Here is a 13,801-nt window from a genome sequence, read left to right as displayed (position 1 = left end):
GCGTCACAGGACAGATGGAAAAGTAAGTCAGTCGTTAGCTATAGCCCGTCCCACACCATCTCTTTCTCTGTGCCTTGCTCTCTGTTTCTGGTTCACTACTCTGGTATCTTTGGTTTCAGATAACGGTTTCTGACTTCTCCATTGTCTTGAGACTTTCTTCTCTGCCTTGATTCTCTGCAAGAGGAAAAAAAAAAAGGCATAGAAGAAAAGCTAGCTTTATTCCCTGACTCTCACACTGACTCTTGGGCTCCCCATTGTAAGAGGGAGAGGAGAGATATTTCTGATTTTTGCAGAGTGCATAGAGATGGGGACTGGACGTGTACAAGTTCAATAGCTGTGTTCTTATTTACCATCTCTAAAGATTCCTGTTTTATATCTCCATTTGTTCTTTTCTTTAACTGCTAAGTTCCTAGGGGAATAATTGAGACTTTACTTGTTTATGTACCCTAGGCGATCGAGGTATTTTACATGTAAACATACATACAGTAAGACTGGAAAAATATTTTTAAAGAAAAAATAAAAACCCAAGTGATCAAAATGGGGGAGGGGGCAGGAAAAGGAAGAGTTAATGACAGTTGAATCCATCATTTATGTCTACGTTTCCTGGCTCCTAAAGGAAAGACACTTGATGTGTCATGAAGTTCTCATTCTTTTCCTAGTAGGAAAGAGGTAAGTTCATAAATTAAAAACAGGTTATATCTTGGTTTGGGTTCTGAGGAAAAAAATATCTCCTAGTAGATTCACATAGAGGATTTTGAATGAAAATAATGGATAATATTTTCAATAGTTGTATTTCTCCTTTCCCTCAAATAAAAATGTTCCTGCATTGACTATTTCTAATGTTGAAACTTTGTAGAATTTGAGAAAATGTACTGCATCTTGTTCTGTACAAGTAATTCTACCCTTACCAGAAAGAGGGCATTTACCATAAAGCAAATGATGCCCAAGCTTCAGGGCACCTCACAGACCTGGGCCCTTTCAAAGATCCTGCACCTAACCTGTATTTGTAATTTATTCTGTTTTTCTTAAGGAGGGTCCCCTTAATTGTTTGTCATTGCCCCCCAGGCCTGTATCTCCTCCAAATCTAATGTAACGTAGGTGGTCTTTTTAAAGTAGTTGCAGAATTTGAGGAATGACTATCAGACAAATTTTATGGATGAATCTTCTGAAATACCAATTGTCAACTCTAGGCTGTTAATATTATCTTTATGGCAGTCAAAAATAGCTGAACTCTCTCATACCAATATCCAAAGGAAAGCTATTCATTATTGTTGATGGAAAGTATCCAGAAACCCTAGATAATTTGGTTTTATTCAATGGCTCTTTATTAAAAGCTCACAGTAGATCTGTCACTTTGTTAAATGCAGTCAGTACTGAAATTAAAGGCATGATTCCTACTTTTAAAGAACTGGTTTAATAGGAAATAAATACACATTACAATATAACATCATGAGTATTAGAATTACTGTATATATATAGGGAGTAGTGAGAGAATTAAAGAAAAAATATGCAAACTATGCTTAACTTTGCTGGAAGTGTTAGGAAGGGACTCACCCAGTAATAGAATTAACAAATGTAAAATTTTGCTATGAAAATTGGTAATTACCTCAGATTCCTAGTCATTTATATTTTTAAAATACTTGATAGTGATCCTTAAGGATAGTAAAAAGGAATTAGGCAATCAAAGAAGAGTAGGAGAGAATTTAGATATATGTGAATCATTTGGAAAGATAAAGGAATCTGAGGCATTTGGGCTTTGACTGGCCAGGTGAAAGGGAGCTAAGGTGAAGATGGAGGGAAGATGGAGGAGCTAACTGGCCAGGTCTGAGGATCCTGCGTAGTCCTGCAGTGCTGTGTACAGATATCTGATTTACAGAGCAGAGAACATTTTTGGACTAAGTATTTCCAAGTAAACAAGGATCCTGCCAAGGTTTTTCTATGTAAACTATCAACTTATGCTGCATCTCCAGAGCCATGACTATGTAGGGAATCAATACATCTATTTAGTCTTTTCGTGTCATTTGGCCTGTTTCATTGCCAGTTAATCTGGAGCTCAGATATATTCTTTGATACTCACCAACTTTCATCTTATGGTGGGCTTTCTACAGAGTTCTTCAGTGTTGATGCTGCCACTGCTAAGATAAGAAGCCCAGGATTGCCAGGGACACCAGGGAAGCCTGAAAAGAAATACCCTCTTCCTTTGTATCAGTAGATGCAATGTCTATTGGAATACCTTCTTATGTCCAGAGTGCTAGAGCCTTGAGGTGAAGTTCAGAAATATCTCTTCTGTTGTTACTGTGTACTGGTTGCTCCAGAATGGGTGAAGCTCTGCCTTTATACCCCTCATGCGTAGGCCTGGTGTTATAACTAAAATCTGCACACCAAAGCATTGTCACTGTTCCTTTCTTCTGCACCCACCAGATCATAAACATGTAAGAGCTACCCATCACATGTTGTAGCTAACCTTGATCCTGTTCTTGTTCTTCTCACTGCCATTAGTGGAGATAATTACCTTACCACCTTAGTTCCTCAAAGAGAAAGATAAGATGACAACTTTCTTGGAATTATATTCAGTTAAGAGTGGTTCATTCCAGAGTGTTCTTCAGCATTACATTTCTTTATATTCATTTATGCTGTCAGTTCTCCCAGGGCACCTAGATGGTTGCAGCAGGAAAGGGTCCAGGGTCTGCGTTCTTCTCTCTCAAATTGTTCTTCTCCACAACCCCTCAACTGAGTGCAGGGCCTAGCATGCTGGCCTCAACTCTTCCTAGGTGTGTGGTAATATTTATCAGAGAAGCTTTGTTTACCTTGCTTTGTATATGTATCGTGATTAGAAAAACCTGAGTCATTCAGAAAGACTTGCTGGTAAAACAGATAAGAGTTTGTATCCTTCCTTTTTCTTGATTTCCACATGACATCACCCTGACCCCCCACCTCTCAGCAACCATCAAGCTTTGCATATCAGTGATTTATCTTTCTGAGGAAAAAAAAAAGTGCTACCTCACCACATAGCACAGAGACCCACATATGCATTAGTTTATATCTAAGGCACAGAGGCATAAACCTCAAGAAGTCTGTGGTCTCCTGGGGAAAGTGAAATCTGAATAAATGTTTATAAAATATTGTGGTACCATATAGAAATATGGGCTGTAACAGAACAATACTTGGAAGCCTGTGGAAATAATACTTCCTAAAACAAATATAGCAGAACACAACCTTTAACGGATTACGTTTATCTGTGCTGGACCAATCCAAATAGATTGTTTGGAAAAGCACAGAGCATGGAGTCAGGAAGCTTTTAGTCTATCAGATTGGATCTGGAAATAATCTCCCCCCTTCTATATTTGCTGGTGCTTCTAAATTGAAATTATTCCACCTCCGCAAAAATGAAAGCCATCACACGTCTTCCTGTCTCAGCAACTTTTGCTGGGAAGTTGCCCAGACCTGAATAATATCAGATCCTGTATTTTCCTTTATAAGAAAAAAAAAACTATATGACTCAATAAAAACCTTCCCTGAAGAACAGAATTATCGTATTTCAGTGACAATCTGTTATTGTGCTGTTTTCTAAATGAGTCGATTAAAATTCAAGGGATCCTAAGTTCTACATCTCCCCTCCCCTGCACACTGCTCTCCTGTGTTTACCACCCAACTTGTTACCTAACCAGAAAAGTTGTTTTTCTTTTGTATGAACCCTTTGAATGGAGAGAGTGAAGTGAGCCAGTTATAAATGAATCTAAGTGTTAAAACTCTTACCTAATTTTTTTTTTAGCATTCAAAATCAATGTTCAAATTTCCCAATACATTTCAAAAATAAAACAGGATATACTACCATGGTTCAATATTTTTATTCTAAAGCATATTAAATTTAATTAAACTCAAAACAGAAGAGGAAGAGGAGGAGGTAGAGGCAGAAGAGGAGACACTTGATTTTTCTCACTTCATGGGTGAAAAGGTTATGGCATAAAGTTAGTGATTTTCCACGTGTCACCAAGCACCTGCTGGAGTTACATCCATTTGAACCAACTTCTGTTCCCAAGCCTGTTCTCTTTAAGAATCACCAAGGTGGCAGTTACTATATCTAGATATTACTGTAAGCACTTGACAAATGTCACAGTCCTATGAAGCAGTACAGTCCTCATCCCCATTTTGCAGATGGGGAGACAGGAACAGAGCATCTCTCTGTAGCAGAGCTGGGATTCAGACCTGTGTCATCTGAACACAGCTGCAGGCTCTTACCTCTGTGCTATACTGTCATCCCATTGTGCTGGAGGTTTTTAATCATACCTATGTTCTAGAGTCATATGGAATATTTTAAAAATCTCTGGCCTCAATTCGAATCCATGAAGTGAGAATCGCTTCTCGGCCTTTTGGCTAAGATCAAGTGTCGAATCCATGAAGTGAGAATCTATGGGGCTTAGACCAGAGGACAGGTATATTTTCAAAGCCCCCAGTTGATTCCATGTGCAGCCAGGTTTGAGGACCTCTGTGTACCAGGAAGTTTCAGGAGAGCACAGTGGACAAGAGCAAGAACTGTATAATCTGATGATCTGGGTTCAATTCTTAATCTTTTCACCCAGTAGAATTGTGATGATGAGGAAGTTACCTTGCTTGCTGTGTCTTGGTTTTATCATCTATCAATTGGGTATAATAATATATCATACCGACTTGATGGGTTTGCTGTGGGGTTAATATTTAACAATTTCATCACATTTACTGGCATGTGATAAATATTTAGTAGATATTAACTAAGAAGAGCTTCTTGTATCCTTTCATGGGGAAATGAATAGATCTGGAGAGGGTTTGGGCTGCAGTCATTTGATGGGATATGGTAGGATAATGCAGGTTGATGATCTGGATTCTGCTTATTCTCTATTTTACAGTATTTTGTTTCATGGTTTTTAGGATGTCCAAAGTCATTCCTGGAGTGATTTAGGAAGTCCGTGAATGTTGATTCATAAATCTGACTCACATGTTATACTTATTTTTATTTTATATAACTTTTATTAAATGTCTATAATTAAAATTTGAGTATAATTTATATGCACCAAATACTGGTTAAGCAGTGGACACGTTATTCAGTTAAATATTTGTATTTTCTCTATGAATTAGTTACATGTTTTTCAAATTTTGCTAGGTAGGAAATTGAGACACAATAGCTAATATGTTTTACAATATCAAGTCCCATTTTTTCCCCCCAACTTGTTCTGTTCTCAACCACCATGACACATTTCAGATTTTTCTTCCAACAGGATCTTAGTTCTGTAACTGATGTCTTGATTAGTCAACAATTGCCACCTAATGCTGCCTAACAAAAAACAGCACAAAACAAGACTCAGTGTCTTATAAAAAGCATTGTTTCATTTTTATTTTCTCATTCATGCAGCTGCAGCTTGGCACTGGTTGGATTTGCCTTTTTGGCTCTAAGCCTAGGACAGGTTCATGTGAGCTTCATGCGTCTCTCATTCTTCTGGGACTCTGGGTCACTTAGGACATGTTCTTCTGTGATCACAGCAGAAATGAAAGAGGGGCAAGCACAAAACCACTGCTTGTAAGGCTTGGATCCAAGTTGGCCCACTGTCGCTTCCACTCACACCATATTGATCAAGTACTGATGAGGAGGGATGCATTCTCTGCCTCTCGTAGGAGGAACTGCAAATTCAAATCGAAAAGAGCAGAGATGCAGGGAGTGGTAAAGAATCACAGTCAATGATCAGTAATCCCCTTGAGTTAGTAAGTGGCATATCTAATAGTTGAAACTGGAATCTTTCTTAACACAGAATTGAGTGTCTTTTGTGAAATCTTTCATTGAGAAATTAGGACTGATAATTTTGAAAGGATGAGGAAAATGACCAAATGAATCCTCCTGGGCTCTTTTCCACTCCTTTTATCTGCTGAAGTTAGGATTAATAATTTTATTAGTTTTAATTAATTTATAGGATCCCCAAAATTTGAATGTTTACCAATTGGTAATTCATAGGATTACCTATCTGTATAAGGTCAGAGGTATACATTTAGTCAGAAGCAAGCATACAGGCACATACAATTACTTTGAAGATTATAGTAATGGTAGGCTATTTCTTCTTCTCTCTCTGTTGGCTCTTTTCAGTTGATTGCATGAGGGAGTTACACTAGTTCAAGTTAAAAGCAAACCCCAAGTGGTTGCATTATACCAGTTGTGAGTTTTTTAAACTTGTGACAAAGGACAGAAGGGAAATTCTTCTCATTACAAGGAAATCCTCACTTAAGCTTCAGTGAGCCAAAGCACTTAAAACCCATGAACCTTCAGCTGGTCGTCATCCTTACAAGGATGTCTCTACAGGAACTGGCATATGTTCTTGTACTAATCACCTATAGCTGAATTACTTCTCCATATTCTGGATGCTCAATTACAGTACAATTGCAGGCAGATTTCTTAAATGCCTTCACTAGTTTCTTTTTATCGTAATCAGCAAGGATCCTTTGGACAGTAGTAGGGGTCTTCCTGCCATTTCTCTGTTGAATTCTTATATGGATATAATCCTCAGTGCCACCAGGAAGCAGATACCACCCTTACTTGAATCAGCAAAGAGTCGCAAGATTGGAGGTTCTGGATAGTGGACATAAGGACAGAGGAGAGGATTTCTTTTCCTCCATGGAAAAGAGGGAAGGCGGCTGCAGGAGAAGGCAGGGGGGCGAGGGAAGGGATGTAGGAGGGTGGGGCCGGAGCCTCAGGAAGGGAAGGAGCTCAAGGGGGAGGCTCTTGAGCCCTCCGTGGTTGGCGGCTGCACAGTGACTGGGGTCTTGCCTTCTCTTTTAAACTTTATACCCACTAATACTATAAGCTCTACTTGCATTTTGGAAATCAAGTTTGCATTTTTCAGTGCAGTGCATCGATGGAGGTAGTTCTAACTTGCTTTCTATAGTATGTCAATGGAGATACAGCTCTTCTTCATTTTTGTATATATCCCAGTGCATTCACTAATGTGATGGAAACTTTTTATAGGAGAAAAACAAACAGGTTAGCTCTAAATAAGTGGCCAAAAATTTTGATTTTTTTAAAAAGAAAATTATGCAAAAGATGTCATATATATATATATATATATGTACATATATACACACACACACATATATAAAGAGAGAGAGACAGAGAGACGGGGAGGGAGGGAGAGGGCACTCTCCTTTTTTAGGTTAGGTTAGGATATGAATTTGGGAAATACTGCACCTTAACACCTGAATTTATTGTTTCCATTTAACCAAGAAATAGTTCTTTGGTAAGTTGCTTTAACCCTGATTTTGCATGTGTGTCATTTTTAAAATTTGAGGGTGTAGGAGAAGAAAGGAGATTTTCTAATATAGTTAGTTCCTCAAAAAAAAAAAAAATCTCAGCATGAATGGAAAAGACCTAGGAAATTTTTTTCAGTTTCTCTTAAAGCCAGGATATATTAACTATATTGAACCAACAAAGGGCTTCTTCCTGATATGAAATTCATTTTCCATAGTGATTCTTTCTCTTCAAATATAGCTTGTTTTGTATTTAAATGTTGGATTAAAAGCCAAACCTGTCTGAAGCTCTGTAGGTTTTCAAATCAGTAACAAAGAAGAGCAAGAATGGTGTTTTTAGATTCCACAAAAGAATCAATCATTTCAGTAATAAATGTCAAAGTCTCTCATCTTTAATTCCTGTTAGAGAAGACACATTTGAGGCTTGAGTTTACAGATAATCTGATAGAGTGTGTTTTTATGTGTTGCTGACTTGTTTAGTCCTTATTAGAAACTCACAGCTTTATTCTAAAGGATCAGTTATAAAGAAGCTGCTTTAATAGAGAAAAGGCACGGTTGACCCATAAATGACTTGGACAAAACTTTCATGTTGGCATTGTTCCTTTTTTCTTTCCTTTTCTTTTTTTTTTTTTTTAGATGGAAAAACAGGGGCTCAGTTGGTTAAGCATCTGCCTTCAGCTCAGGTCGTGATCCGAGGGTCCTGGGATCAAGCCCTGCATCAGGCTCCCTGCTCAGTGGGAAGCCTGCTTCTTTCCCCTCTGCCTGCCACTCCCCCTGCTTGTGCTCTCTCTCTCTCTGTCAAATAAATAAATAAAATCTTTAAAAAAAAAGATGGAAAGACAGATGCATCATTCTAATTTGAGGTTATGGACACCCACATTGGCTCCTGCTTGATCCCTAGAATGGATTATTTTCTGACCTTATACAACAGTGTGTCTGATAGTCCTATAGTAATAGAGCTGGGACCACCATGTGTAAAATTAAATTGAAGTGTGGTTGAGACAGCTCTCATTTCCATTTTGCAGATGCTTCCATGAAAAGGAAAAGAAATTCTGAGGACATACACTGTAACTTTGCAAGACATCTAACAGAAGAGTGTTTGACTCTATACTCTTAGATATGCACCTCTTCAACCACTCAGTACCATGAAACAGCCACTACATAACCATGGTCACACTAATAATGAAACTGCAAGTATTTTTAGACTTTTTATTATGGAAAATTTAAAACATATGTGGAAGTACAGGGACTAGAACACTGAACCTTATGTACGCATCACTCATGGTCAGTCTTGTTTCATGTTCACTGCCATGTACCTATGACGCAGGATATTTTAAGAAAATCCCAGATAATCATATCATTTCATCCATAAATATGTATTTCTCAAAGTTAAAGACTCCTGTTATCATAACACTTATTGTGGTTAACATAATCATAATAATTATTTAATGTCATAAAATACCCAGCCAGCATTCATGCGCACATTCATGCTTATGCATGGAGGTAAGCCATCCCTACTCCCCCCCCACACACTTATACATGCATATCCTTCTTGTTTGAAACATGATTCAAAAATGCTCATTAATTGTGATTGGTTGAGATGTCTCCTGAGTATCTTTTAATTTATAATTTCTTCCTCCATGTTTGTTCTTTTCTTTACAATTAATTTGTTGACAAAATTCAGTTTGTCCTATAATTTCCCACAATCTGGATAGTGCCGATGGCATCCCCGTGGTATCTACTCATGTTTTTGTTTGTTTCCTACATTTCCTGTAAATTGGTAGTTAGATCTTGAAGCTTGATCATATTTTTGCTTTCTTGGTTTTATAAGAACACTTCTTTCTTCTGTCCTGCTTTCTGGCACTTGGATAGCCACCACTGGTGATCATTGCCTGGCTCTAGGTTTTCATGAGGGGCTGAAAAGTGGTGCTTATCCAATATAATCATACCTTCCTTATCATTAGTTGAGATGGTTCTCTAAGAACAGTCCCGCCATTCAGGGGTTTGGATAACTGAGTTATATTTTGTATAGGAAATCAAGGTAATAGTTTTATTTTTTAATTTACTGGTTTTTAAAATAAGTTGCTTTCCTTGTATACTCCAAAGATCTACCAATACATCATCATCATCATCATCATCTCAAAGATTTAAATACAGTTTATATGTTTAAATCCACCAGTTATTATTGATGTCAGTGATCAAATGTCTCAACTTAGACCAATGGGAGCTTCTAGTTAACTCTGAATCCTTTTAACTCCACCAAAATAGTATTAGGAATGTTCCCTGTTTGTCATCTGTATGACAGGATGTTCCACGTTCATCTTCTACATTTTCTGTGTTAGATGTCATATTACACGTCTACAAGGTGCCTTGGTTCCTTTTAGTGGTAGATGATAGTTGGAGACAAAATCTGGGTACTGTGATGCTTACTGCCGCTGGGTCAGTCATCGTTTAGAAGACTTTTCGGTGGACAGAGCGGGGATATATGTAGTTTTATTTCAAGAAATGCTTTATGAATATTGATGTACTTCAAATTCTGGATTTCAGAGTTGTCACTTGACCTGTCTTCCCTCATTAGTTCCTTTTCTCTGTGTTGAAAGTGAATTCTTTAAGGGGCCAAAAGAATCAACCATTTCTTTTATCCCACTTTTGTCGCAGAATAATATTAATGCCACTGACAACAATATGACTGGCAAGTTTTAATATTTTCCACACCTGATTTTGTCCTTAGGACGTACCACTCAGGATATACCTCATTAGGGAGAGAGAGTCAATTTACAGTATTTCACAGCCACCTGGAGTTGTTTACCACATCAGCCTGATGTACAATTAGCTCATTTGTTTCATTTTTCTTCTGCTTTTTAGGACTTTTAAAAAGTTATTTCTGTTTTAAAATTATGTAAAATATACCAGGTTCCAAGAAGGCCAATATAACAACATACATATTGAGAGGTTTAGTCTCCGTAACTGTCCTAATTACCGTATTGCCTCCTTCCCTTTATAGGTAAAACATTTGTTTTAACATTATCTTGTATTTTGCTATTTAGTGTTATTATATGCAAACATCTATCTACCATTTCTCTCTTTACACACACACACGTGTGTGAGCATGTATCAGAAATGGCAGAATATTATATGCACTTACCTCTGTCTCACTTTTTCACGTAACCTTAAATGCTGAGTACCATTCCGTTTTAATATACACAGAGATACCTCATTCCAGTTTTCCAGCTGCATTTTTCTCATACATATCCATTGCATGGATATTTCATAGTTTATTCAGGGGGCCCCCTTTTGGTGGGCAATTGGGCTGCTTTCACTATTTTGTTATTATAATTACTGGTTCAGTAAATAGGCTTTCCTTAATTTTGCTCATGTAATTTTTGTATATATTGCCAATTCCCCTCCATAAGAGTAGTAACATTTTGCATTCCCACTAGCAATATCTGAGAGTTTTTTCCTTACAGCTTTGCCACCAAAGCCAATTGTCAAGCTTTTGATTTTTTGCCAATTTGATAAGTGAGAAATGCTAACTCAGTGAGGTATTAATTTGCATCTGTCTTATTATAAGTGAGGTTTAGCATCCTTAATATGTTTAAGTTCCATTTGCATTTTTTTCCTGTGAAGGTCATTTCATATTTCTAGCACATCTCCTCTAAGTTAGCTGATATTTTTCCTATTTTTAAAAAAAGCCTTTAAAACATTATAAATATTAACTCTATTTATAATTTAAACTACAAATATTTTCTGCAGATTGTCATTTTATTTACTTTGCCTCTGATGTTTCTGCCCTGCAATTTATTATTTAATTTTATACAATTAAATGTCAATAGCTGTTTTCTTTTGGCTTCTCAGTTTTGAGTCATAGTTAGGAAAGTTTTATTACTCCATGGTTACGAGGAAATTTGTCCATGTATGAGACTGGATTTTATGAATAATTGACCACTTATTTTATATCCATAAACTTCAATGTGAAGAACATAATGAGATATTATGTTTAGATCTCATTCCTGGCTATGCCACCAACTAGTTCTGTGAGTATGAATATACTATTAAAAGAAATGGAGACTTCAATAGCTTGTTCAAAATTGGGCTATTAACTGTCACCAGGGATTATTATCAGGATTAATTGAGAATATAAAATTCCATACATGACTTCCTTATCATAGTAGGTTCTTCAAATTATCTGTTGATTCTGAATTTCTTTTATGTATGAATTTATGATACAAGAGAAACTATTTGGGATTGGCTCTTACAAAGGTAAAATCGTTTCTAGGCTCAAAATCTGTTATCACATTAATAATCATGGCTTATTCATTTATATCAATTAAATTTCCCTTTTTCATTTCCTCAGTAACAAGGCTGTCATTTTTGGATGGAATGAATGAGTTTCAAGTAAAGATTAAAGCAATCGTTTTGTTTCAGTATCTCAGAACCATGCTCACATTCTCAAGTTTATTCTATAATGTTCTTTACAACTCAGCAATGTTCCTTTGTGCCTAACTCCTCATCAGTTTCTTCCCATGTGCCTTATGTACCACGCATTCAGGACTCCTTGATGTCCTTGGAAATCTTTCTCACCTTTAGACATTCATTTACTCCAAGTCTTTCTTGAGTGTTCTTATGTACCAGGAACTCTTCTAAATCCTGGAGTTCACCACTGCTGCCAACATACTTGACTCTTGATGCTCCTTTGTTGACATGTGCAACGTTCTCCCTCCCTTGTAGAACACTGCTCAGTAATTTATAGAAAGCATCTGGCTGTTATCTCTATTCAATCTACAATGTCTACAGTGTTCCACAGAATAAAGCCCTTTTTTTTTTAAAGATTTTATTTATTTATTTGAAAGAGACAGAGAATGAGAGATAGAGAGCACGAGAGGGAAGAGGGTCAGAGGGAGAAGCAGACTCCCCGCTGAGCAGGGAGCCCGATGTGGGACTCGATCCCGGGACTCCAGGATCATGAGCTGAGCTGAAGGCAGTCGCTTAACCAACTGAGCCACCCAGGCGCCCAGAATAAAGCCCTTTTTTAACATCAGGAATTTTTTATACTAACTTTTCATTGAAGTATAATGTAGTGCAGAAAAGTACATAAATCAAAAATATTGAGCCAAATGAACCTTCATAGAGTTAACAAGTCTGTGTAAACAACCCAGGATCAAGTCATAAGCCATTACTAACACCTGATAATCTCCCTTCATGCTCATTCCAGGTGAACACTCCTTCCAAAGGTGGCTACTAACCTGAATTAAAACAACCATCAATTGTTTTTGCCTCTCTCTCTTTTTTCTGAAATTTATATGAATGGAATCTTATAACATGTGCTCTTTTGCTCTTGGATTATGTTCCAGGAATGTACAATGTGTTAATATTTGCTTCTGTTTTTTTTAAATTTTTTATTGTTATGTTAATCACCATACATTACATCATTAGTTCTTGATGTAGTGTTCCATGATTCATTGTATGTGCATAACACCCAGTGCTCTGCGCAGAACGTGCCCTCCTTAATACCCATCACCAGGCTAACCCATCCCACCACCCACCTCCCCTCTAGAACCCTCAGTTTGTTTTTCAGAGTCCATCATCTCTCATGGTTCGTCTCCCCCTCCGACTTACTCCCCTTCATTCTTCCCCTCCTACTATCTTCTTCTTTTTCTTTTTTCTTAACATATCTTGCATTATTTGTTTCAGAAGTACAGATCGGTGATTCAACATTCTTGCACAATTCATAGCGCTCACCATAGCACATACCCTCCCCAATGTCTATCACCCAGCCACACCATCCCTCCCACTCCCCACCACTCCAGCAACTCACAGTTTGTTTCCTGAGATTAAGAATTCCTCATATCAGTGAGGTCATATGATACATGTCTTTCTCTGATTGACTTATTTCACTCAGCATAACACCCTCCAGTTCCATCCATGTCGTTGCTAATGGCAAGATCTCATTTCTTTGGATGGCTGCATAATATTCCATAGTGTATATATACCACTTCTTCTTTAGCATTCATCTGTCGATGGACATCTTGGCTCTTTCCACAGTTTGGATATTGTGGACATTGCTGCTATAAACTTTGAGGTGCACGTACCCCTTGGGATCCCTACATTTGTATCTTTGGGGTAAATACCCAGTAGTGCAATTGCTAGATCATATGGTAGTTCTATTTTCAACGGTTTGAGGGACCTCCATACTGTTTTCCAGAGGGGTTGCACCAGCTTGCATTCCCACCAACAGTGTACGAGGGTTCCCCTTTCTCCACATCCCCGCCAACATCTGTCGTTTCCTGAGTTGTTAATTTTAGCCATTCTGACGGGTGTGAGGTGGTATCTCATTGAGGTTTTGATTTGGATTTCCCTGATGCCGAGCGATGTGGAGCACTTTTTCCTGTGTCTGTTGGCCCTTTGGATGTCTTCTTTGGAAAAATGTCTGTTCCTGTCTTCTGCCCACTTCTTGATTGGATTATTTGTTCTTTGGGTGTTGAGTTTGATAAGTTCTTTATAGATTTTGGATACTAGCCCTTTATCTGATATGTCATTT

At 37.6% G+C, this 13,801-nt stretch overlaps 1 pseudogene; it reads right to left on the bottom strand.

The window, feature by feature from the left end:
• Window positions 1-6,268: 6,268 nt before the first annotated feature.
• On the bottom strand, window positions 6,269-6,604 carry LOC112814122 (eukaryotic translation initiation factor 1 pseudogene; annotated as a pseudogene).
• Between the last annotated feature and the right edge of the window lie 7,197 nt (window positions 6,605-13,801).

This window comes from Callorhinus ursinus, unplaced genomic scaffold (genome assembly GCF_003265705.2).
Source record: "Callorhinus ursinus isolate GAN/ISIS: 27379988/994484 unplaced genomic scaffold, GSC_fseal_2.0 scaffold52, whole genome shotgun sequence".
Classification (NCBI taxonomy): domain Eukaryota; kingdom Metazoa; phylum Chordata; class Mammalia; order Carnivora; family Otariidae; genus Callorhinus; species Callorhinus ursinus.
The sequence above is the reverse complement of the archived record's forward strand: the minus strand, read 5'-3'. Positions and strand labels throughout refer to the sequence as shown.